We start from the raw sequence: 13,520 nt of genomic DNA on the forward strand, positions 1-13,520 counted from the left end.
CATTGCACGCATATGGACTGTTCTCATCAGAGAAATGTGCTTTACTGTAGACCTGTACTGACATTTGTTAAATACTGAAATGCATATGGCCATGCTGGGTTTTCAAGTGGTATCTTGGGGTGAAAGTTATTGAACCAGGGGTTGATAAATTTGGAATTTCTTTTAATAAGGCACGAAAGTACAACCTTTCCTGTGTTTTCCTTTTTTTTTTTTATTATATTTGGAACAAGGCTACATGTGTATGGCTCATTTATTGTGACATTTTCATGAATAATGACGTGAAATTCAAATCATCATATCTTATTCTAATGGAACTTTAAGGCTGATGTGACGTGAACTTCAAATCGATCTACTCGTGAATTAATTTTTTTTGTGATGTTTAAGTGCCTGAAGCAAATATAAATGTGCTTGTTTCTTGGTAAATGTTTTGTAATTTGTAAATGTGTAAAATTTATTATGAGCTTGAACCTTTTGATATTCGAAATAAAATTTCGTTTATTGTTGATACTATTTTTATGAGCTTGATCTCTTGTACTCTTTTATTTTTATTTGCTGTTTATGATAAAAAAGTATTTTTTTATTAAACTTATTTATAATCTCTTAATATTAATATTATTTATTATTTTGATATTTTATACACTCTTTTATAATGATATAATTGTATAAATAATAATCATTATCAATTAAAACTTAAAGGTAATAGATTAAAAAAATTCTTAAAAATTACTACTAACAAATAGAAAGAAACAAATCCCTTCGTGCATGTATTTTCTATCGAAAAGCGTGGCAATAAAATTACACTGTCTGGTTATAATTTGAGTGTAGATGTGAGACAAATTAATTGATTATAATAGAATGATAAAACTACATAAGTTTGAAAGTTTTCATAACGTGTTTATGAACTTATTATGTAAAAGTATTAAATATATTTTTTTATTAAAAATTTTTAATTAAAAAAGTGATTGTGCAGGGTCCAAAAGATAAAGGTATTCTTTAAAGGGTGGAAGGGCACGATTGTAATTAAAAATATAAAACACTATGGTTGAGAGAAGAAACTCTATTAAAATTTTATAGAGTATTTATTTAATAATTTAAGGTTTTTTTTACCAAAGTAATCTTAAATTTTATAAATATAAGAAATGTTCATATACATTTTTTTATGTCATCAATTTTTTATGATTAATTTTTATCAAAAATCATTGATTAATTCCCCTATCATGAGATTTTTTTTTCTAATTATGTTTTTTTATCAACAATACTCAAGTTAAAGATTTTGTTTTAGAAATTCAAATATAGTCTTATTCGACAATGTAATATAGGTGATCATACAGAAATTTAACAAAACACACACAACAAGATGTTATTTTTCTTGTAGACATAATTTAAATAATAAGACCTAGAATATAATTTCATAAGAATTTACCTATATAAATAAATTAATTTAGAAACGGAAATTAAAATAATAAAACGTAACTTATATAATAAGATTATGGGAAAAATAAACAGATATAGTAATTTCATAATATTTTCTTAAATAAGTACAAGTGGTATGATAATTCTTCTCAACAGATAGTCTGTTTAACCAAGTATGATTAATTAATTAATTAATTAATTTCTGTTCGTTGGAATAACTATAAAAAATAAAATAAAAAATTGTTACAGAGCAATAATAGAAACATTATAGTGAAATAACTTTAATCTGAAACTAAATACTCATATTATTACGTGCTCAACAGTGAGCCCACCCAAGTTAGGTTCCAAATGTTGTTTTGTTATTATACAGGTATGATCACCGTAGGCTTGTGTATCTAGCTTGCTACGTGGTGGGAACTCCTGTAATAAATTTAGCACAAATGACATTAGGTTAGCGATCTCAAATTTAACAATCAAAGTGATGCATCCAAGCTTTTGGTTGCATGTAGTATGTTACCTCAAGAATCTTAATGACGTTTGGATTTACACCAGCAATCGTTTCTCTAGCAAATTCTTCATCAGTCATCCATGCAGACTTATCCACTTCACTAAATAAAAACAGTTCAAAATTCACCCACATGATTAAATATGTTGAATAAAAACAGGAGTATATTGATAATATTCTACATATTCAAAATGTGTAGCATACCCTGCATCACTTTAGGTGGTGGATACTTGAGGAACTGTTCGCCATCAGTTCGAAAAATTTCCTTGATCACTGGTATAATGGCGATCTTGCTAAGAAAGTTTGTACGTAGTGTAACTCCACCTTCATAGAGTTTGTGCACTTCAGCAAAGTTATCAAACTCAAGGCTCAAAAGATTTCCATCAAACGCATCAGGCAACACAGGCAACACTTTAACAGACCATTCTAAATCTAGCTTCCCCTAACCATTTACCCAAATTAAAAATAAATTAGTAATAAGTAAATAAGTAAAACACCCACCCAGACACACACCACGTGCTTAACCACAAGGAACACTTTATTAGGTCCCACTTTATTGAATTTAGTTGTGCAAATTAAAAATTACATTTTTACTCACTGTCACCTTGAACAGCTACTGGTAACTCATCAATAAACATAGGTTAAGAATGTTAATAATCTAAAAAAACAATATATTATGGCCGTGATTGCAGCCACTACACCGTTATTCAAAACTTTACAGAGGCCGCTTTGCGCTACTAAAGTGCGCTATTGATGCAGATCTTTGATCACTGAGTAGAACAGAACACACTACGGCTTGACTTGGTTGAAATTTCACATAAAAAATGTTAAACTAATTTTGAAGAAAACCCTAAGCCATAGCATTCAGCCATATAAATAACATTACGAGGCTAGGGCACGAAGCCATGAATGAGGGGAAGAGAAAGTCTTAGTCACAAACTATGAAAAACAAAACGAATGGCTTAATTCACTGGTCAGCCTATAGTTGTTCATGAAAAAGTAGATAGGAACACTCCTAAACCAGACTTGATTGAATTTTACATGAAATATGTGACACTAATTTTGAATAAAACCCTAAGAAAAAGCATTCAACAATATAAATAAAATTAGGGCAAAAAACCAATGACGCGTACCTCTATGCTGATTTAGCTCTAGTCTGTGACTCGATTATGAAGATAGGTAGAGAGAAAACAAATACTAAAATAAAACGAAAATCAAAGTAGTAAACTTGAAATATTTAAAAAGGAAGAAAGAACGTACCTCAGCAAGATTTGTAGGAAGCGAAAGAGGACAAGCAAGATTTGTAGGAAGCGAAAGAGTTCTTCTGGAAGTTTCACGCTTGAATAGCTCTATGATGGGAAACACTGTTTTTTCAAATTAATTATTACTAACTTTTTTTTTTCTTTATTTTGCCATTATTTAAAAATACATTATTATTTATATTTTCTTTCTTCCTGTTTTTTTTTCTCTTCACACCCTTGCAACTCTTTAAAAAAAAATTGAGTTATCACCAATTCACCATAACTCAGGAACTTAAATAATTATTTTTAAGCAACGGATCCACCCTAGCTCCAAGAAATTATGAAAAGTGGGAAGAAAATTAATGAAACTCAGTAGTGAAACAAAATTTTAACACAAGTTAATAATAAAATTCAATATATATTTTTTTATCTAATGCAAAACGACCTAAGAACATCTATTGTGTTGAATTGCTTGCTTATTGAATTGTTGAAGTAATTTTTTAATGGGTCATACACATTACGCTACACTTAAAATCTTTTACTATTTCTCTTTTTTTTTAAAGCAAACTATTATGTTCTCTAATAACATACAATCATGAGTTTCTTAAATAATGGGTCTAGTTGAAATTATTTATTGAAAAATAATTTTAAATATTAGAGAAATAGACCTCATAAATAATTAAAAATAACATGTGATAGTCTCAATGTTTATCATAACATCATTTTATCAAACAAATAAAGTTGACGGCAAAATCTAAAGATAAAGAAAAGTTTGAAGACTTTGACAAGCCAAATATTTTTTCAAATATTAAAATTAGAATTTTAAAAAAATAGACTGAAAATAATTAATCCGAAATGTTTTTTCTTTGTTTCTTCTTTCCTAAATGAGTATTAAAATAACTTTTGACAAAAAAAATTCATCACTATTTAAATATAATTCTTTTTCTTTGTTTCTTCTTTCCTAAATAATTTTTTTATTAAATTTATTAACAAAAAATTCACATAATTAACAAATGAGGTTAAAAATAATAAAAAAATGACAAATGTAATAAAAATAAATTACATGTAGATTATAATTAACTCTAAATTTAAAGACTTAAAACATAATTTTCATGTCTCATGAAAATATTTTTATTTTTGTTTTGAAAAATTTTGTTTAAAAATAATGAAAATATCATTTTTTTAAATCCTACAAATATATGAGATAACTATAATTATTTAAATTAAATCTCTGCAACATATATTTTCAATAAATCAAATTAATATATACAAATATTTTAATTTATTTTTAAATTAAAGATAATACGATAATATAAATATAGTAGGATTTCATAGAATTTTTAAACAATATTCTCCATTTACCTTTTTATGAAGAATTTTTTTTATTTTTATAATAATTAAATCAAAACATATTAGTAATATATTTTAATTTTTTTATGTTATAATTGTTTTTAACAACTTCGTACCCCATTACCTCGCTATGCGAAGGTATGGGGGAGGGAATATTGTACGCAGTCTTACCCTTGCATATGCAAAGAGGCTATTTCCGGATTCGAACCCATGACCAACAAGTCACCAAGGCACAACTTTATCGCTGCACCAGGGCTCACCCTCTATAATTGTTTTTACCAACATTCTATAAAAATTCTATAAAAGTTAAACTCTATTATTAAAAACAATTTTTTTTTATATTTTCAAATTAACTAATATCAAATAATTTATATAAATGTGTGTTATATTTAAATGATAATCATGAAATAATAAAATTAAAATTACGAAATTCATTTTAAAAATTTAGTTTAATTTTTAAATGTTTAGCTTTTGAATTTATTATTGTTTATTAATTATTATATTTTTTTAATTAAAATATAATTAATAACGCAATATATGATTTTTTTAAAATATATAAATAATTAAAAAAAGTTTATATTAACATCGATTTTTCAAAAACCGATGTTAATGTGTGATATGTTAACATCGGTTTTTCAAAAAACCAATGTTAACGTGTATGCATTAACATCGGTTTTTTGAAAAACCGATGTTAACGTATCATACGTTAACATTGGTTTTTCAAAAACCGATGTTAACATGTATGCATTAACATCGGTTTTTTGAAAAACCGATGTTAAGAATGATACTTTATTTATAAATATGTCACCGCGTTTAACTTAACATCGATTTTATCCAAAACCGATGTTAATAAACCGATGTTAAAACAGCTTTTTGTAGTAGTGAATGTGCCAAATGCTGGTCTAAACATGCTTTTCGTGCAAAACTATTCATATGTCCATCTGTTTTGAAGGACTAATACTTGGTCAAAAGGGGATTTATTTTCTTGCAGGATATAGACAAAAGGTGATTTATTCCCTGAAGCTGGTCTACATAATAGAGTTGGTGGTCTCATCATTGTTCGACATCTTCACTTGTTTTCCTAGTGTGAGTTCTGCTTGCTTCATATGTACTTATTTACATAATATTAATTTATTTATATGATGCTTAATTATATGTACTTATGATAATTAGTAAAAAATTAAAGTCAAATAATTTTTAAATTTTCAGGTTATATTATGGTTTTATTATATACATAATTTAATATTTAATATTATATAATTCTTATATTATATAATTTAATATTATATACATAACTTTCAGCTTATGCATAATTTTTATATTTTTAATATTATATACATAATTTTCAGCTTATATATAATTTAATATTATTATATAATTTTAAAATTTTGACCTTATCATAATTACTTGACAATAATAAATTTTAAATTTTCAACTTATACATAGATTTTAGTTAATTTAATATTATATTATTAATCTAACTAAGCAGCATTTTATATAATCTTAATAAATATAAATAATTATTTTTATTATCAATTTATAATATTAAATTTATATATAAAAATTAATTTAGATATAACTACTTTCTACATCGCTCGTTTGATAACCGATCTAGAATGTAATCTTTTCTACATTGTTGCTTATGTCAGCACGACTTAGAAACCATGTAGAAAGTAGTTTTTCTACTACGTTCCTGTTCTTAATTTGCAACAACTTGCTTAGGGGCGTCTTTCTAAAACGGTCCTGTAACGACCGTTGTTGAAGGATCCGTGCTATACAACGTCGTTAGTTTCAAAGACGGGCGTTCACCGTCTTTGAAATGCTTATTTCACCAATGTAAAACGCAGTTTTCTTAGTAGTGAGTGGAACAATTTAAAGAGAAGTTGTCCAGGTTACCTTCTTTATGGGGAAAAAGAACAAGTGACAGTTGCAGCAATGCATGCCAAATTAAAAGTAGAGAATGTTCTGCATGATATCTCACTACATACAAATTCCCCGCCAGTGAAGGCACTGCAACATATATATAAATCCGGAGGCTGTCGTTTATGTGTTTTCTAACTGAAAAGCCAGTGTCATCATGTCCTCTATCAGTACACATGCATGCATGCCTAGCATATCATAAAATGAGAAAACATCGTGCAACCACCTTTTTCATTTGTCAACTCTAAACATTAAATTTTTTGGATAAAAATGCTATATGAATGGAGTTGTCTCTATTAAACGGATTTACCAAGTTTAAAAGTATATTTACATTTTCTTTTATACAACCATTACTTAATTATGTTCTAACTCGAGGTAATCTACAAGGTGTGGTGTTAGAAATATCCCTTCTTACGATCATATCAATATAACTAATAGTAATAGACTGAAAAAAGACCCATACATTCGTGCAACAAACCTATTTATGAATGTGGTGAACGCGCTGAACACTGACAAAAATCCTTGTACTTGATGAATGGAGAACTTAATTTTGTGATCGAGAATAAAATACCCTTAAAAATTTACTTATATCTTGAATTTGCAATTAAATTTGTTGGAACATGATAAAAATATGGTAAAAGCGTGTCACTAATAATAAATTAAAAGTTAGGTCAAACAGGTTTAATAGTTAGCCAAAAAAATTGATAAATCAAGTTATCTAGGACAATTAAAAAATTATACTACAAGTCTAATTGAATCAATTCAAAATTAGTTTAAATCATATTTTTAAATTGGATGACTAAGTTTTTGGTTTATGAATTTTTCAAATTTTGGGTTTTAGTCTAGAAATTATTTTTAGCTGGTCAAGATTTCTAATATTTTATTCTGTTACATTTTGTAATCTTCGTTGTTAGATTGTGTTGTTAAATGGTAACATGTCTTTGAGACTGTCTTATGTTATTTTTATAATTAATTATTTAATGAGTTCGTTATCTAGCTACTAAAACCGCCAAAAATTGCACATCACACAAATAAAACTTTGTTCCTCCCAGATCAAATCCAAGAACAAAATAACAAACCTCAAACACAATACAACATAAATCCACCCAAATCAAACATGTTTTTCAACTTGAACCAAAAAAATAAATAAATAACACATTCATGACAAATCCAAATCTAGAGTCATATTCAAGTTCGAACCAAAAAAGGAAACAAACCCAAAAACTGCAAAACCCAGATCTCGTCGGTGGCAGCGTTGATCCAGATCTCGTCGGTGACAACGTTGATCCAGATCTCGTTAGTGGCCGCACAAACGTTGTTGCTGGAGCACAATGGTCGACAGATTGTTGATCTGGATTTCCTCCATATTGATTTGTTGGTAGAACACCCTTTAGCCGAAGTCGCTCTCAATTTTCTCTCCCACCATCGCCCCTCCCTGGCCGCCAAGATCCATGTGACTCTTCTCTTTCACGTGGTTGCAAAGCATCTCTAGTGGCGACCAATCTCCTGGAAGGAGATCATTTGGGACTAAGATCTGAGTGTGTGTGAGTGAGAGTAGTGTGTGTCTGTAGCGACCAATCTCCTCAACCAATTTTTTTTACCAGCAAATCTGTAATGTTATTTCTTACCTGTGCTTTTTTCAATTTCTATTTCTGATATTTTAGTTTGGAATTGAGTGGGGTTATGTGTTTACATATGTTTGGTTGAAGTTTTGATTTGAGCTTTTCTGATGATTGAATTGAAGCTAGATTGAATGGACTTAGTAAGATAGGGAACGATTTTCTAGTGCTTTTAGCTGTCATAAATCGATTAACATTGTTTGAACTAATTTATCAGATTTTTTTACGGTTTCTAACTGCAAAAAATGAATTCCATTAAATAATTAAAAAAAAAACATGTGAGGATGTCACTGGTCGTCACGTTATAATTTGACGACACAGTCTAATGATACGGACTAAAACATATAACATAATGAAAGTTCACCAACATTGATTAATCAAAATTTTGTTTAGACACTAAAATAAAAAATTTGAAAAAGTTCATGAATTAAAACTCAATCAGTCCTTTTAAATTTTTTAAGTAAAAATATTTTTGTGACAAATAAATATCTAAGTTTTTTTCAATGAAGGTAGGAGAGATAGACAAAAGCAAGGTATCAATCCCAACTAGGTTGACATTGAGAGTTTTACCCTACACCGTCAAACCTCTGAGATAAGATTAATAAAATATAAAGGCCATACATAAAAAACATGGGGAACCAAACCATACCCACGGGAGAAGACAAGTCCAAAAAAGGAAAAACTATACCTGTAGGAAGGTATGTTAGGTATGTTCCTGCATGCAGAGATCATCCAAAATGAAAGATCGATGGTTGCAAATCCCACCAACAAATATCTAAGTTAACAAATTTTCTTCGACAATTAAAAAAATATATGTTAGCATAAGTTCACGCACGTATCAAAGAATATTACTAGTCTTTTATTAAATTTTATCTTGCAAAACATATAATCTTTTTATATTAATTTAAAATTTTACTTAATAATTTTTATTTTTATTTATTTATTACTTAAAATATTATATCATATAACATAAAATATGTTTATAGTCTCTTTAAAAAAATTTAAATCCGATTTTAGTCTACTAAATTTTTTTATCCTATTTTCATCTCTAATTTTAAAATATTCTATTTTTATTCTCAAAGTTGTCGTAATTAGCATTTAATAATGGTTATAAACTGTCAGAAATTTAACTAACAAGTAGAGTATTTTCAAATTAGTGTGACAAAAATAAGACAGAATATTTTGAAGAATTAAAACCAAATTAGAAAAAATTAAGTAGAAAAAATATATTTTCCTGTATATATATTTTTATTATTTAATTATATTTCACTTATAACTAAATAATAAATTACATAAATTTTTTTGTGTTCAATATTCAGTCTTATTTAAGAAACTGATTAAAACTAGTATGTATATTTGTTAAGTATAGTCAGTGGCAAGCAACTCTAGTCGAACTAGTATGTATATTTGTTAAGTATAGTCAGTGGCAAGCAACTCTAGTCGAGGTAGGAGAGTTACGGGTATGTTCACCCGCAAACTTAAATTGAGCTAAACCGATCAAAACAGTTTGGATTTGGTCATTACATATTTGGGTCAAAATCAAATTGAATTAATCAAAATTATTCATGTATGGATTAGGGTATAGATTTAAATTTATAGACCCATTGACCTAACCCGTGAACCTGTAATTAAAATATAAATTTCATTATATATATAATTAAAAAGATAATTTGACAATGAAGGAAGATGTGGTATTGTGTTATTTACTTTAGTGCTTTTAATAAAATATTAATAATTTAATATGTGGGGGTTACAAACACTGGATGATGTTACACTAATAGAATTAGAAACACATTTGCATTTTAACAAATGATGCTTCCTTCTCTTTCGTTTTCTAATTCTAGGGTTACAAAGTTCCCTTTCAAACTTTTTGAGCCGCATGATCTTGATAGAGAAACAATGTGCCGCCACGCCACCACCACACCACCTTGTGCAAGAACACCTTGCTTCCTCCTCTTTTGTTCTTTTATCCTCGTCACCGTAAGAATCAATTTTATTACTTTTAAATATTTGATAATATTGTGTTAGTTGTATTGAATATTTGCATGAATGATTATATAAAATATTAGTTCTAAAAAAAGATCAATATTAAATGAGTAACTCATTGGTCCAAACTAATCAAATTTGATTGGATTAAATTTTGAATTTGACCAAAATCGACCTACAAATACCTCTAAGTTGGGATAATTAAACTATAATACACAAAGCCTTCGAATTTTGAACTGGCTTACACGATTTATACATTGGGGTCAGTTAGACAAGCCCCTTACACTCAATTATAATAAATGCAGTTTCTCTTTTAAATTCTGCATGAACCCTAGTATCCTAAGGTGTTAAGACTATTTGTCCTACTAAGAGAGAAGAATTTTAAAGTAGGGTATAGTTTTTTTTGTATACATATTTAATTCTAAGAGATGATAAAAAAATATAATTCTAAATTGATACTAGTATATTATTAGAGTAAAACGTTTTATGTTATCCTCCGTTTCGTTTATTTATTTTTATATGGAAAACAAAAGTTCATTAAATAATTTTAAAGGCAAAGAAAGCTTATCAAAACTTCATAAGAGATGCTTTAACCCTTTTTAATTACAAAGGTATGGTTACATGACTGGGTATATAGTCTAATTATAATACGTTCGAAAGAATTAATATACCAATTAGAAATCACCAAATTAATCACATCACCTAACATTGAGGGGATAGAAGGACCAACATTTGAATTTTATAACATCCATAATTGATGCTGTAAGTCAAAAGAACTATTTTGGATAGAAGAATCTAAGTTTGATCTCGCAGATTACATCTTTGAAGTCTTTGAAGAGGGACAATGAAATTAAGCGTAATTAAGTCTCAAATTAAGAATTAATTATATAGTCAGCTAAAAAAATCAAAACTAATAAAAATATATTAGAATCTTACCCGAGAATCAAAAGTTCTAATTACGATTTAAAAAAACAACACTAACTGGCTAGCTAATTAACAATTATAGACCATACAACAGAATGTCAAAGCAGCTGCCAAATTTGCTTTAGCATCTTCCCTTACAGCAATCCGCTGTTCTAGAAATAACCATATACTTCTGACAATGGTAAAACAACCTATAGGTAGAACCCTGCCCATGCATATGTATAAAGAAGTCCAAACTGTTAGAACAAATCTATTTTAACCTGTGATATTACAAACTACAAAAGAAACACAGGTTATTAACAAAATGCGGAAATTACAGATCAAAACATACCTCCAGCCATTGCTATGAAGAGTTTCTTGTTTTGGTTCTTCCAAGCTCTCTCTCTTCCACTCTCTAGATGGTGTATAAGACTGAATTCGAAGGAATGAGCTCAGGGACCAAATTCATGTGCTTATATAGGCATTCTACCATCAAGAATGCATTTATCAGCCATTACCACTCATTATTGGCTGTTACAATTCTTTATTGGCCATTATCATCCATTAACAACCATTCAAAATGGCTTTCAAAACTGATGAGCGTTACAAAATTTCAAAATGTTATGACCATGAATTATTACATTCTCCCACTTGGTCCAAAATATTTTGACTTAATGCTCAATCTTCTTAAGAAATGAATATATGAATCATAGTGATAGTTCCTCTTATAACGAGTAATATCATCTATGTATTACAATATACTCAATTTCCCAAGCAGTATACTTAAAGTGGTAATAAAACTTCATGAATAAACCCAATGTTTATTCTTGGTCCAAAACATAATTTTTCTCAAATAAGTCAATATGCACCAAAATATGAGAAAATATCATAATATAAAAGTTTCAATTTTTACATATATGTATACAATCATAAATTGGAACCAAGTCCCATTCTTTCTACATGATCCTTAAATTTAAACGGTGACATGCCTTTAGTTAAAGGATCAGCGATCATCAACTCAGTGCTTATATGCTCAATGACCACTTTCTTGTCTTTTACTCTTTCTCTAATGGCTAAGTACTTAATGTCGATGTGCTTACTTCGACTTCCACTTTTGTTATTCTTAGCCATAAAGACAGCAGCTGAGTTATCGCAAAAAATTCTTAAAGGCCTTGAAATAGTATCAATTATCTTCAGCCCAAAAATGAAACTTTTAAGCCATACACCATGTGATGTAGCCTCAAAACAAGAGACAAACTCAGCTTCCATGGTAGAAGTAGCAGTCAAAGACTGCTTAACACTCCTCCATGAAATAGCTCCACCAGCCATCATGAAAATGTACCCAGATCTACGAGAGTCAACACAACCAGCAAAGTCTGAGTCTGAATAACCAATCACATCTAGATTGTCTGTCTGTCTATACATAAGCATGTAATCTTTGGTCCCTTGAAGGTACCTCAACACTTTCTTAGCAGCTCTCCAGTGGTCAATACCTGGATTACTCTGATATCTTCCTAACATTCCAACTGCAAAAGCAATGTCAGGCCTTGTGCATACTTGAGCATACATGAGGCTTCCAACAACTGAAGCATAAGGAATGTTTTTCATTTGTTCCCTCTCAAAGTCATTCTTTGGACATTGGTTCAAATTAAACCTATCACCCTTCACAATGGGAGCAACACTTGGTGAACAATCTTTCATCCGAAATCTCTCTAGAATTTTGTTAATATAGGTTTCCTGTGATAGACCTAAAATACCTCGAGATCTATCTCTATGAATCTTAATGCCGATGACTTAAGATGCATCACCCATATCCTTCATGTCAAAATTCTTAGAGAGAAATTGTTTCACCTCATGTAGCAAACCCCGATCGTTGGCTGCAAGTAAAATATCATCTACATATAAAACAAGAAAGCATATTTTACTCCCACTAACCTTGTGGTATATGCATTGATCCATGGGGTTTTCATCAAAACCAAATGAAGAAATTATCCCATGAAACTTAAGGTACCACTGACGGGAAGCTTGTTTTAAACCATATATAGATTTATTAAGCTTGCAAACCAAATGCTCACCACTATTAGAGGAGAAACCTTCAGGTTGTTTCATATAAACCTCCTCCTCTAAATCACCATTAAGAAAAGCTGTTTTCACATCCATTTGTTGCAACTCAAGGTCAAAATGAGCAACTAATGCCAAGATTATACGAAGAGAATCTTTCTTAGATACTGGAGAAAAAGTCTCTTTGTAATCTATTCCTTCCTTTTGAGTAAATCCCTTAGCAACAAGTCTTGCCTTGTATCTCTCAATGTTGCCTAATGAATCCTTTTTGGTCTTAAAGACCCATTTACATCCAATGGCCTTCACACCATTAGGCAACTCTACAAGGTTCCAAACTTTGTTACTCTGCATGGAACTCATCTCATCCTTCATGGCATCATACCATAAATTTGACTCTTTACAACTCATGGCTTGATCAAAAGTTTCAGGATCATTTTCAGCTCCAATATTATAGTCAGATTCTTGCAAATATACAATATAATCACTAGGAATAGCTGATTTTCTTACTCTAGTAGACCTCCT

At 29.2% G+C, this 13,520-nt stretch overlaps 1 long non-coding RNA gene across 1 annotated transcript; it reads right to left on the minus strand.

Moving 5' to 3' along the window:
• Nucleotides 1–1,781: 1,781 nt before the first annotated feature.
• LOC102667706 (uncharacterized) lies at nt 1,782–2,266 on the minus strand. Its single transcript, XR_418096.4, has 3 exons — nt 2,123–2,266; nt 1,931–2,016; nt 1,782–1,833 (listed from the first exon to the last, which is right to left on the minus strand). It is a non-coding gene; the product is annotated as an uncharacterized lncRNA (long non-coding RNA).
• Between the last annotated feature and the right edge of the window lie 11,254 nt (nt 2,267–13,520).

This window comes from Glycine max, chromosome 14, assembly GCF_000004515.6.
Source record: "Glycine max cultivar Williams 82 chromosome 14, Glycine_max_v4.0, whole genome shotgun sequence".
Lineage (NCBI taxonomy): Eukaryota > Viridiplantae > Streptophyta > Magnoliopsida > Fabales > Fabaceae > Glycine > Glycine max.